Raw genomic sequence first — 14,163 nt, 5'->3', positions numbered from 1 at the left:
TAATTTTAATTATAATAGTATATCTGTAATATAATACTGATACATGAGTTTACATAAACATTTATTATTTTAAATTATACGTATTAAAAGCAAATCTGATGTAACAAATCTTTAAAATATGTATTAGCAAGATAAGTTAGTTTTTTATTACAAGCACAATAATTAATTAAAATAAAAACCGGATGTTTTCATAGCACTTTATATATACACGTTTCCGCGAAGAATTTAATGCTGGTTTTTCCAAATTATATTTTTACAGAAAGATTGTTTGAAGATAAAAGAATAAATTGTCGCAAAGTGTTTATAACTTGAGTTATATAAATTTTTCCTTGTTCTTGTCACCGATAATATATACTTGCTTATTAATTAGCGCGACCGACATTGTGGTTTTCTTGGAAAAACACACAATTAAGTACAATAACTACAATTTCCCACTGATTTTTTATTGCATTGATCCCGCGCGAGTTTCCGCACCGCGATATTACATAAGTCACACACCATTGATTGACGTGTTCATGAAAGTCAATCGGTCGGATATAGTATTCGCACAGTTATGGCGAACACATTGTATATCGGTGAATAAGGGAACACGAGAGAAGTATTGTGCTAAACTTTCAACCAACACGAAGAGTGTTCTCTGCTCGACAGGACTATCTGACGATTTACATTTCGTTCTGAGAATCGATTTTGGTCCGCTGACGTGTACGCTCCATCGGTCCATATAGTAGATTGATTTTGTGACCAAAAAAAATAAAAAAATACTAACTGTTAAAGAATGTTGAAACTCGTTGATGGATTTTACGTGTGATCATGCCTTTTGAAATATCTCATACACCCATGTGACTTTTCCTATAGATATCGGAAATATTTCGCAATCTATGCTAGAATGGAAATATTTATGCATGTCCTTCATAGCAACACGATAATCGTCGTTATCTCCATTAAGAGTCTTGGTAGATTTCTACTACTATATTATTGTTCTTCTTTAAAATAAATTTAGATTCATGAATCATAGAAAAATTTTCCATTTAATGCTGAAAGAAATTGTTCTAATAAAAATATTTTATATTTGGAAAAAAGATAAAAATTAAATTTCTATTTATATATAATTAGGTAGTTTGCAGCAAGTAATTTGTTCACTTGACTCGCCTCCGGGTTCGTGTTAACTGACCCATTACGGCAGTTCCAAATATACTCGACAGATATTTGTCAAGCCGATACAAATATCTCATTGTGGTATACATATGAAAGATATATGTAGTATATATAAATAGATATGACTTTATATACGTCATGATATGGATGCGAGGTTTGTCAAATCATTGCAATAATTTACATTTGAAATTGTCGAATAAAATTGTAAATATTTGACGAATAAATAAGTTGTTTGCCACTACTTTCTGCATAATTTTATCTCTCTAATATTATATTTTGTCTAAATTTATTATAATCTATCTATATATACGCTTTATCTTTTTGATTGTCAAATTATATCGTCGGAGGATGTTCGGCGCTGCGCCACATTTTAGCATATTTTTCACACTAATACTGCGCAAAGATAGTCTGCCAACGGTTTAATTGTAAAGTTTTGGAATTAACAAAGTTTCTAACATCACGTTTCGATCAATGAACTAACTTGCAAACCAACTTGCTGGGATCGTCCTTTTTAGCTCATACAAAAAAGCTTTACTTTACTCTTTGTAATCTATAAAGGATAAGATGACAGCATTAATAAAGAAGTGAATAAGTTCATTACGGCAGTTCCAAATATACTCGACAGATATTTGTCAAGCCGATACAAATATCTCATTGTGGTATACATATGAAAGATATATGTAGTATATATAAATAGATATGACTTTATATACGTCATGATATGGATGCGAGGTTTGTCAAATCATTGCAATAATTTACATTTGAAATTGTCGAATAAAATTGTAAATATTTGACGAATAAATAAGTTGTTTGCCACTACTTTCTGCATAATTTTATCTCTCTAATATTATATTTTGTCTAAATTTATTATAATCTATCTATATATACGCTTTATCTTTTTGATTGTCAAATTATATCGTCGGAGGATGTTCGGCGCTGCGCCACATTTTAGCATATTTTTCACACTAATACTGCGCAAAGATAGTCTGCCTACGGTTTAATTGTAAAGTTTCGGAATTAACAAAGTTTCTAACATCACGTTTCGATCAATGAACTAACTTGCAAACCAACTTGCTGGGATCTCCACGTCCTTTTTAGCTCATACAAAAAAACTTTACTTTACTCTTTGTAATCTATAAAGGATAAGATGACAGCATTAATAAAGAAGTGAATAAGTTTAGACAGCTTTTTATTATCTTATATGTTGGTCATCAGTTATCTCGATACTATTTTATTTCATATTTATATCTGTTCTAAATTAGATCTGTTGTTTTATGGATTTTCAGATATATTGAATAAAAAATGTCATCTTTAGTGTCATTAAGAAGAAAACTGCAGAAGATTGAATAAACTTTAACTTTCATAATTTATTAATATATTCTTTTGTGGATTTTTTTTTTTAAATTGTACGATTCTACCAATATTATAATCTAATAAGAATAATAATTTGTACGTTTTATAAAATGTCCATTTTTTGTTATTTTATCGATATTTGTGCATAATTTAAATTGAATGTATATAAATTATCCTTTTGCAAAAATTTTTGTAATTTTTATTATCGTATTACGGAGTTGTGTCTTGATTAAATGTATTATGTATATGTAAGAAAGGTCAAACGAGATAGAAAGAGAATGATAAAAGCAGAACACAACCAACAACAATTTTAATAATCCAAATTGCTGTGGAGAGCATAATAGTACAATTTATTGCTGCATGGTACCAGGGATGCAATTCCACAATACCGCAAATGTAGTTGCGGTATTCCTTTCTGTACGTTCGACATAAATACAATTTCCTTTAATTACCGATTTGCACAAATTAGTCATAAATATATGCGCGCATTCGTGTATATTTGGCATATCGCATTGTGTTGCATTGTGCAATGTATGTTTCGTCAGACAAGAGATAATTGACCTAATCGCCGCGCTTCTTCCTGTCGTATATCCGTCCACAAGTCCGTAAAAATTAGATGATTATACAAAATAATTGGTAAGATAAAAATATTTACCACGAAGTTTATCATTATGTGAGTATGAAGTTTATCATTACTATACATATATTTTTTGGATTATGCCACATATTCATCATCGCATACGTTAGCCATGCAGTATATAAATAACGGATAATTGAACACTTAATTTTATAATAACTAAAGTTTTGTGTAAAATCACATTATATAAAAAATATTATGTAAAAGGATTTATATATAAGAATTGATTAAAGTCATTTTACTATCAAGTGCACAACGAAAATGTAAACAGTTACTTAAGTTAATTAGATTTTAAAAAGGGTTTGTAAGAAATTATATTAAATATATTTAATTACATAATGTGCGCACAAAAGTATATTTTATCGTATTATTTTAAAATAATAAATGACAGTTTAAGAACTAAGCATAGGATTTTTTATTATTTAATGCAATTTAAGAAATATAGGAAAGGATAATACATGTTATACGTAACGTTATATGTATCGATTAATAACTTAAATAGAAACATTTAATTAATATGGAAATTGTTTCTAACGCAAGATTTTAATCTAGATTTATCTCGTTGCTTTTTTTCTTAAAACTCGTCGCTTAAATTGAGTTTAATAACTTTTGTTCTAATATGAGATAAAATAAAATTGATCGTGACTAATCACGGCTGCTATGTATCCCAAAATTGTTGCATCTTGATTCAACTATAGATTCTGTTATCAAAGTATATATTAATCAACAGTTTTATCTTATCCTCTTATTGAATTTTAAATTAGAGATCTTATTTTAAATACAATCTTAATTTCTAAAACTTGATACGAGAAATTGAGAGAATATAGTTAATGTTAAAAATCAAGAAGTCATGAGGAAGGATATCTTATGAAATTTCCGCCAATGAGAAATTAGGACACCAAATTTACCGGAGAATTTATAGTGAAAATGAAGTGTCCGAAATGTCTTTTCTGTAACTAAAGTCGACATTACGTTTCTCCGTTGTAACACTACCAAAATTCCTCTGAATCGGGGCAGGGGCCCTCTGGGAGCGGAATGCATGAACCTTTATCAGATCGCGGAAGACGATGGAAGACGAGGGTGGGAAGAAGCGAAGGAGCTTTTGTAACTAGCTTTACCCGTTCCGAAGAGCTGGCAGCAGCGACGGCGCAATTGAGCGAAATTGCACACGTAGGACGCGAGAGACGGGAAACTTTACAATGCAAATCCAACTGCCACGACCTGGACTGTTCTCCGTGTCGCTCGTGGCGGTAGTTGCTGATGACGGCGGTGGAACCATTGCTGTAGCAAAAAACCTGAGCGACACGGGTCGCGTCTGTCATATTACAGGCCCCTTTCCCTCTCTGCCCGTCCAGATTCCTATTAGGGACTTTTTGACAGCGTCAGATGCTGCTTCGCTGCTGTTTTTTTCTGCCGGATTATTGCGGAAAGTTTTACGAAGAGACTAGCTCTCATTTTCTTTCTCTCTTCTTCTTCTATTGTAGTGTACTCCCAACCCAAAGATGTGCAGTCGCGTTCGAAAAAAAAAAAAACGAAGCTGGATAGATGCGGTTATTAAAAGCTAGTTTGCTGTGTGCGAGAACACACTTAAGTCTTTATTCGAATTCGGATCTCGCTTTGGCGACTCTGGGAGACTATATTTATCATCTAGCAAACCACACAAATCTCAGCGCGAAAACAAGTAACATATCTACTTTAAGTGACGTAAACCGCGACTGAATCATTGCTTGGAGGCGAGGTCAGCGTATTTATCGAAGTTTAACTTTATCTCGTGTTCATTATTTTTTAACGAATCTTTGCGTGTTGTATCTATTTATCTAATCATTATTACACGTTAATTTACGTCAGCAAAAATAAAACCATCATTCCGTCAACGAATAATTTTTAGTTAATACTTTTGTATTTGGTTGATTTTATCAAGCTGCCGTACATATTATATTTGCATGTGTATGGTATTTCAAGTAGGATGCCAAGCTATAGTGTAAATGCGATCCAAGAGATTTACGAAAACAGTTTTATGACGAAGGTCATTCGATATTCTGATAATGTTTTTATATTACAGCAATTTATATAATTCTTATTTAATTAGTTCTCATATATTATCAAATATATTTAAATCAATGAATATATATTGAACACGTTGCACGAAGTGTCTTGATACTGCTCGGGAATATCCCGGAGAAAAGTGCAGGATCGTGATATGAATAATCACAGCGTCTTCAAATACAGCCGTAGTCCGATCGCGTTTCTGATGCTAATGGGTAATATCCGAGCGTTTCCTTGAATGAATTCATATCCAGCGATCGAACGAATTTGCAATTATAATGAAACTCGTACATTTTGGCTCAGCCAGTGAATTATACCGTAAAATATAATGCATTGATATAATAATCAGAATATATATAACTACACTGCAATTCTTATGCAAATTTATCAGTGATGAAAAAATATAATAGATATACATAACATGATTATCTTTAAATGTATTTGACAATAAAAAAATACACACACACACATACACACATCTCGATTAAATATTTTTTTTAATTCGCAAAACTTTTGCATTACACCAGAAAATATTTTTTTGTCACTGAAATTATTTTTTATTTTTGATGTCGCAATTATCAGATAGATAAATATGTATATTGCCAACTTTTCATCAAGTAATTTTTTTTTAATAAGCTAACCTAACAGCGTTGCTCTTATATCTCAAGCATTACGATATCGGTTTTGCGTAAAAAGTTGTTGCAAAATAATTGCAGTACATTACGTACTACTCATAGCAGTTGCGTAAGGAACTGATCTGCTAACCTTACTAAGTAAGGACGAATATATTCTAAAATAGAAACGTGTGAAAATCTCTATATATTATTGCACAAATAATAATTTAGGATTTAATTATTCCGGCGGGGAGATTAAATTATCTTCAATATTTAAAATTTGCTAACAGAGAAATTGATTTTTAACATTATTTAACATTTATTCATGAATCAAAAAGAGCAATGAATGAATATTCTTCCCGCTTATTTTAACATGAAAAGATGAAGGATATTATAAAGTCTAAATCCTAGTATTAAAATCATTATATTGCTGAGTAGCACTATATTGAAACTTGTCGTGCGACTTGTTCGATGAACCAATTGAAAAAGAATGACAGAAATAGTTCGGAGAAGAAATAAGTTCAATTTTCGTTATTATATATATAAAAAGTATATATAAAAAGATATAAAAGATTATATGTTCTCTAGCTCGAAATGCTCGCCTAATATTATAATGAAATATTGAAACTTTTCCACAAGTGTAAAATTACAAGTTTTATCTTTTGTGTTTTACGCGAGAATTTCTCGTCAAAAAGTTTTTAAACTGAGATGTTATTTCATAAGTTGTTACTCATTTGGATTAAATCGTTAAATCTTTGCTTTAATACACAAAAAAATATTGAATTTCATTAAAGTTTTTATCAAATGACGCGGGATATTATTGATCGAAATACCCTATTACCTGTAATGTGTCACATGTTCGATAGTATCGAACAGCGCATCCGCGTTATCCGCATTCTGAACGATGTATGCCAAGTTCGTCAAGGTCAGAAAACGTGCTCCTTTCGCGCTGATAATACTACTATTACGTAAGCATTATTTCGTACAGCGTTTTATTATTTAGTCACGGCAATGATAAATTTCGGGTGATTCGGCAATACTTATGGATATCCAGATGTCAGCTTCGCGATTGACTGTCTATCGGTCTTCGTAAAATTACGAAGGGTTTCCACGTTCTGAATAAGTGAATCCGATCAGTTCCCCGATAGAGATGGAGGATAAGATGTCGAGGAAAATCTATGGTCGTCAGTCAATCACCATACGACTTTCACGATTTCATTCACAGCACTCGAGAAGCTCCATTCGTTCCGTTTCGCAGCACAGTTGAATACGATTCCGAGTGAATTACAGACCATGCGACGTGGTCAGCCGCCACCGTAATACTGGGAAGTCCACACACTACAGCTGCTATATTTAAAAAGTAACAGTAGCCTATCACGCTAGCGCGCGTCCGTCAGAGACGTCATTCGCGACGATACAGGATGGCTGATTGACAGATTATCAATATCACGTATCGGAAAATATATCTATACAACAGATAACTTTGCTTTCAGGAATTGTATTGCAATCATGGATACTTATCGGTCATATGTTATTATTTTTACAGACTATGTGTCTATAATGATTCATCTATAATGATTAATCTTAGAGAGATTAATTTATTTTTATTAAGATACTATATTAATAGAGAGAGAGAGAGTATTTTACTATCTTAATTTACAAAATTAATTTAATTGTTGACATATAAATTGATTATCGCGCATATTAATGTGAAAAGCAATGGTACATAATAAATCTGTATTTCGAAGACGGATATATTTTTATAATTCATCGAATAGCGACAATCATACAGAAATTGTTCGACAAACAATTTTCCTTCGGCAAATTATATCCATCTATACGGGAACAGAATTAGAAACTATAAATATACCGTGGGATTAAAGTGGCTTCGATTGTCAATAGTGATTTCTCGCAGCCACGTATAACTGCTTCTCAATATTTTTTTATTCCACTTGTTTATGAATTGAGTCACGGAACTTTATATTTTTGCGCTGCTAGATCGACCAATGCATCTTTAGGCAGATTGCCCGTTCGTATATATATTCTATCCAGGGCTGACTCAAAAAATTGCGGTACCTTTAGCCGATTTTGTTTGATCGGTTGATTTTAAAAATAAGATTTAACATTCTTATTCTGAGCGTAAAACATAGCCAAAACTTTTTCTGTGTGTGCTGATTAAGAATTTTTTAAAATAATTAAAATAATTTATTTTACTTTTTGATTATAGTTACTATTCTAATTAAAAAATTCATAACTCATGCAAGTCTATGTCATTTTATTTGCTCTCAGCGCTTCTAAGCCTGTAAGCGCCCCTGTCATAGTATCCAATTAGCCACTCCTCTAAGAAAGGTTTAATTCTGTTTGAGGAAAATTATTGAGCAGGTCTGTGTTTGAAGAGATAAATCTCATAATTGATCGCGAATGGAATTTCACAAGAAAGAGAGTATCGTCATATTGTCTTTATTTAATAATATTGACATAGCGACAATGCACACATAAACGACAAAGGACGCGTCAATTTGCCGCATGTTAAGCAGTTCGCAGCACACACGTGAGTTTAGATGATAATTCGTTATCAGTAGTAGACTGTAAAAACATGGTAAATCAATAAAGATAGAACGATTAAAAAGTATACAATTAGTTAGCTTTTGTACAAATATGAATAACATGAGTGTGTATCTATTTGTACTGATATGTATCAGACTTTATTTATTTCTTTAAACACGGTTGCTATATTATCTTGAGTCTGTACCATTCGTATATATGCACAAGATAATTAATTACATAGTTCTTACTCATTTAATCTTTATCGATACATTATCACGCAGTCTGTTGCTAATCAGAAATTCGTGCCTCTAGTCACGTGCTACAAAATAATTCTAATTATCAAGCTCTGTAATTAACATTGTCATTAATATTATTTGTTCTTATATTTGCTTCCCCATATTTTTTAAGAATTATGTATGTACATGTCTTAAATACAAAAAGTATAAATGGCATTTAAAGAAATAGAGAGAAAGGAGACCGATGCACACGTCAAATCACGTAATGTCTAATTTGATGAGGCAATTAATATTAACATTATATTATTAATTTATTATATCATGCATATTTTTAGAAAAAGTGTTATGTGAAATTGTTTAGTTTGGCTTATGTTCTGTTTAAAAATTTCTGGGATATAGCCAATACTTAAAAATGTGAAATTATGGTATTTGAAAGCTTGAGGAAGGTATTCGAAAAATTCAGAACATCTGTATCACAAGTAATGCGCCTCGAGCATGGTGGCTGCATTGTTCGCGAAACCTAAAACGCGAACTCTCATACCGCGCGCCTGAAGTGGAAAGTAACTCGCGTCTCGGCATCTCGCAACTGTATTCCATAATGATAGAGATTGATTTAATCTCGTTGCATCTCATCTTATTCCTTCCTTTTCAACACTGCAATTTCGAGAATTTATGATTGACGTGTGCCTGCAATTTTGTGATATGTTATCCCGACGTTGCCGATGCTGAGTTTTACGAGATTCATTCAACGCAGAAAATCTGTTGTTGCAAATAATGTTGCAAAATGCTCGGTACGGATAACCGGATTATTTAATTAACGGGCGCATTTAGTAGCGCGCGAAATTTCGCGAGCGGAGTGGCGGATTCGAACAGACTCTCAATCGCGTAATCCACTTTCGGCGAGAGTTATATTTCCATAATGTAATTGTAGAATTATGGAGATTGGATTTGGCAAGTTACAAATCACCCTTGCGTAACGAATATTAGCTCTGCAATAAAGTTTACATACTATTCGTTGCAGTATTAACGAAACATTTAGATAAAGATAGATATTCATTGATATAGAGAACACCGATAGAAAGCAATAACCAATTTACCAGTAAATTTGGAAACATTCTCTTAATGCGACGTTATATTTATCTGTTCCATTATATATATTGTAGATATTATATAAATAAAAATAAAATATGATATATATATTTTATATTCAAGATATATAATTTATATTTACATTATGTTTATATATCGAAATAGTTAATGAATAACACAAATTTATATGTTACCAGCTCTATATATATGTAATACGCCTATTTGCTTCTTGTCAATGTAAAGGAACAGAAATTTTTTCTCGCAATGTGTGTGTGTGTGTGTGAGGAAAAATTTTCTACGAAACAATATACGAGAACGCACACGCGCCAAAATAACAGCTCACGGTTATGCAAGCGACATTGAGTTTGTATTTTACCCATCGTTACACCCTATGATTGCACCTATTCGAGTTTCGCGCTATGTAATGTTCGTCACTTTCCATCTTGTAACTGGTTTTTTTTTTTGCGTTTGTTTGCATTGTAATATAGGTACCAATATCTTTGCGCACAGTGATTTTGTAAACTCGAAAGCTCAGATTTTTTTTACGCCGATACCCCCGCTGTAAATACAATGAATTCTTCATTATGCGCGCCTAACAATTGCCGTCCTGCAGCCAAAAATGATTAAAATACGCACACTATAAATGCATGCGCTTGTGGAAATAAACTACTGCGCAGAAAATAGCGATGATAATAGTAGTAGTAGTAGTAATAACAGCAGTGGTTGTAATAGTAGTAGTAATAAGAGATGTCTTTTCTCTCGAGCATGCTTGAACTCCTGCCAAAATGCCAACGAGAGATTGCAAATCAGTGCTAAGAGATTCCCATGACGTCAATTTGTCACGTGCTTTATATTCGACGCTCATGATTAATTGCGTTCATATATACACACAATTTACAGATTAGATAATCGAATGCTGCCTGCAGCAGGTATCATTACGTACAAGTGTTTAAATCTGATAAGGTTGAGTTACATATGTGCCGGCTGTGCATATTGCGCCGTTTTGTAGTGATAAGATGAAAGACTTTTACCTCGTCGCGTGACTATTTTCGCTATCGATTTTCACGCTTATTTAATATCTTAAAATTTTGCAGAAATAAATACATTTTTGTATCTTTTTACTCAATAGACAATTGAATTATTGAATTTTCCGATATATTATAAATAGATCGCATAAGCTTACTACAGTGAGAATTCGAATCAATATTACATAGTGCTTACCATGGTACGAAATGTTTTGCAAAATTTTGAAAATGAAAATATTTATGTGAATGTATATACATTTGTTCATTCATTTGTTTCATTTTGCTGTGAGCGAGTGTGCGTTCTTACGTACATATATATAGTACAGCTATGACGTCAGCAATCGACCACGCGAAATAGGTCTCGGCTCTCACCGAGACACAAATTCACGGATTGTGTTCAAAAGTATACATTTTCTATCATACTTAATGTAGGTACACGCTATAAATAGAAATTAAATTATTTGCAGAATTTTGTGGCACAAAGAGATCGCGGCTGAATGATGAACATTGATAGCGGATAACGTATATACATATTTATTGTGATTATAAATGCGATTCATGTATTATGGATTGTTATTAGTATTGTATTAATATTTGAAACGAATCGATTTTTTCGATTATTTATAGCAGAATACATGTTGCCAATGCGGATTAATGTAGATGTAAATTATTTTATTATTATATTCTTTTATTATTCTTTTATTATTATAGTCATATTATTAAGGTAAATTACTCTTCGATTAAAGTCGAGAATAATACATGAATTATGGTCTCTTTCTTGTATAATATATTAATTTTTATTTTAAATACACACATACACTTTACTTTAGAAAATTTAAATATATGTGAGACAGAATTTCTGTAGGACAAATGCATAGCGTGCGACAGCTGTACGACTAGAAAATAGAAATATGATACAAAACCGATATATACCGTCACAATACAGCCACAAACTATCGAAAATCAAGTACATACAGTATTGTTACAAATCATCGCTAAAACCACATTGCATGAGGTAACAATACCATTTACAAAAAAACAATTTGTTAAAATATTAAGATGCAAAAGTAAAATACCAGCAATTAGATACAAATTTTCGACTTATTAAAATGATAAATCTTATTACGGAATTTTACGTGCATTAGATAATCATTATATGATCATATCACACATCGTATTATTTTTTTCTTACTAACTATTATTGTAATTATTAACGAAATGCATCATGATCATGTCACAAAAAATAAAAGAACAATTTAGAAAAAAAGAATTATTTCCGGACGATGATAAAGACGTCAACACGTTCTCGTAATACGTATCATTTTGAAGTTGAAGTATATTGCAGCGCAAAAAGATATGAGAGATAGATTATTACATAATAATTTAATATTGTTTTGATCATTAAGTCATTTCACATATCTTTTAACAAATCTGAAATCGTTCTCTCTAAATATGTATAAAATTATTAATCTTTCTCTCCCCTTTCTTTAAATATAGATAGGCTATTGTTGATATTGGTATTTGTAATTTAATAATGTTTTCTTTTTTATTAATTTATCAAAAATTCACATTTATTTTGTGTTTATTATTAAACTGCTCACATCGCTTAAATTGTGCGGGATAATTCTTTTTGTTTCATTAAATTAATATGTAAGTTTTTAACGTACGTATAACATTATTTTACATTACATGATTCAAAAAATAATCGAGAATTTTCGACCATTTATAGCGTTAGTTGCGTCTTTCAGATTAAATTCGTTGGTTTCGCGGGTATCGTCTGTAATTGTCATCTGCGATTCCCCGCATGCTCCGAATAGGGAATGAAGATGACTTCCTGAGGTGTATTTCGTGCTTATGTCCCGAAGCGGTTTACGATCGGTAGAGCGTATCCATGAGCATTCGTGCCTGATGTTGTGACGCGTTGGCAACGACAGCTCTCTGTTGACAACACGCGCTATTACATGACATATATAAAGCTAAAACGGAGAGTATGTAGAATAAATTCTAAATCACAATCCATTCCTGTCATCTGGCATTAGTAAAAGGTTTCTGTAACAATAAACGAAAATTCAATTAGCTATTATAACTAACCATTTTCTTATTTTCGAAATATTTAATAATTTTCTAGATAAGTTTTTAATTAAGAATTTAATAAATGAAAAACATCTCGTATTCGAGATTAAATCTTAAATGAAGTATTGTGTATACATTTAATGACTTCATAAAGATACATTTAAAAAAATTAAACTTTGAAATGAGTTTTTTTGAAATGACTTTCTTTGAAATGAGAATGAAAATTTTAATTTTAGTGATACAAAGATCTAATTATATGAAACTAGATTTATATATTATTATTGTTTCCGATTCTATTAATAATTCGCATTACATTCGTAAAGCAACTCGTGTCAGAATCCGGTCGTGCATGTTACCAAGTATATCGACTATGTTCTGTTACAGACATAATTTACAAGCTTATAAATCCTATCTAGTCACGTGTTGCGGAGGGTCGATGAGCCATTGTCCTTCCTGTCGTGCACTGCTGTATTCCTTGCTTAAATACTATGATATAACAATGTTTATTTATGGCATTATTTGCATCTGTCGCAGATCGGATGGAAATTATTCTGTATTTATGTTTAAAGAATCCGGATATATTATATGTCATAAAACAAAAGTTCTCTTAAATTAACAAAAATAATAAATATTAAAATTTTTCTCTTTAATTTGTAAAACTCGAAGGAACATTTTGAAAATATTGAAGAAAACATTAAAAGAGATAATTAATTTTAGCTACAAGCAATGTGTACGTAAATGATAAGCACCGAATGTATATATAACATTCCAAATCGCGTGCAGTTGAAAGATTAATCGAAGTAATATTACAGATGTATCGCGAGATATATATATCAATTCTGCACTATTAATGATCGAAAATGCCATTATTAGATTTGATAATAATTCGTTTAAACAATGCAATTTAGCGGTGACGCAAATTACTATTAAATCGATGAGTATCAAATTATTTCGATCACGGTTATTTCCCCGTGAGAATAGTCATTTGGGGGCTTGCGCTTGACCGCGCAGGCACAGTACCGTTGTAAGCGATGTATCACGATTTATGATACCTACAGGAACAAAGCTATGCAGGTATCGCATGGTATTCATCATTAGGATTGTTCAGTGAAAGGTTGTACTATTGCATGAATTTAAGCAATTTGCTGGGATACATATCGATCCCCCTTTGATAGCTGTACGAGCACAGAGATTTCATGGGAATATCTTTAATGGATGTCTCGCGTACCAAGCTGATACAGTCTTCACAAAGGATATATCGACTGGAAGCGTTATTTATTTTGAATCCTGCCTTAAGAACGACTTTATTTACGATATAGGAATCATTTAAATCACGTAATGGATGGATATACGAAGCGAAGGGCGTCTAAAATATGTGAAAGTAAAAA

The 14,163-nt window shown here is 31.8% G+C and overlaps 1 protein-coding gene across 1 annotated transcript in view; it reads right to left on the bottom strand.

Annotated features, from left to right (window-relative positions):
- The window catches only part of LOC115238576 (sodium-coupled monocarboxylate transporter 1), a 29,952-nt gene extending 22,814 nt beyond the window's left edge, over positions 1-7,138 (bottom strand). Inside the window, exon 1 of the mRNA XM_029812538.1 lies at positions 6,647-7,138. The gene's annotated coding sequence lies outside the window, so the exon portion shown is untranslated. The remainder of the gene's footprint in view (positions 1-6,646) is intronic.
- Between the last annotated feature and the right edge of the window lie 7,025 nt (positions 7,139-14,163).

This window comes from Formica exsecta, unplaced genomic scaffold (assembly GCF_003651465.1).
Source record: "Formica exsecta isolate Colony F162 unplaced genomic scaffold, ASM365146v1 scaffold350, whole genome shotgun sequence".
NCBI classification, from domain to species: domain Eukaryota; kingdom Metazoa; phylum Arthropoda; class Insecta; order Hymenoptera; family Formicidae; genus Formica; species Formica exsecta.
Note: the sequence above shows the minus strand (reverse complement) of the source record. Positions and strands in the feature narration are given on the sequence as shown.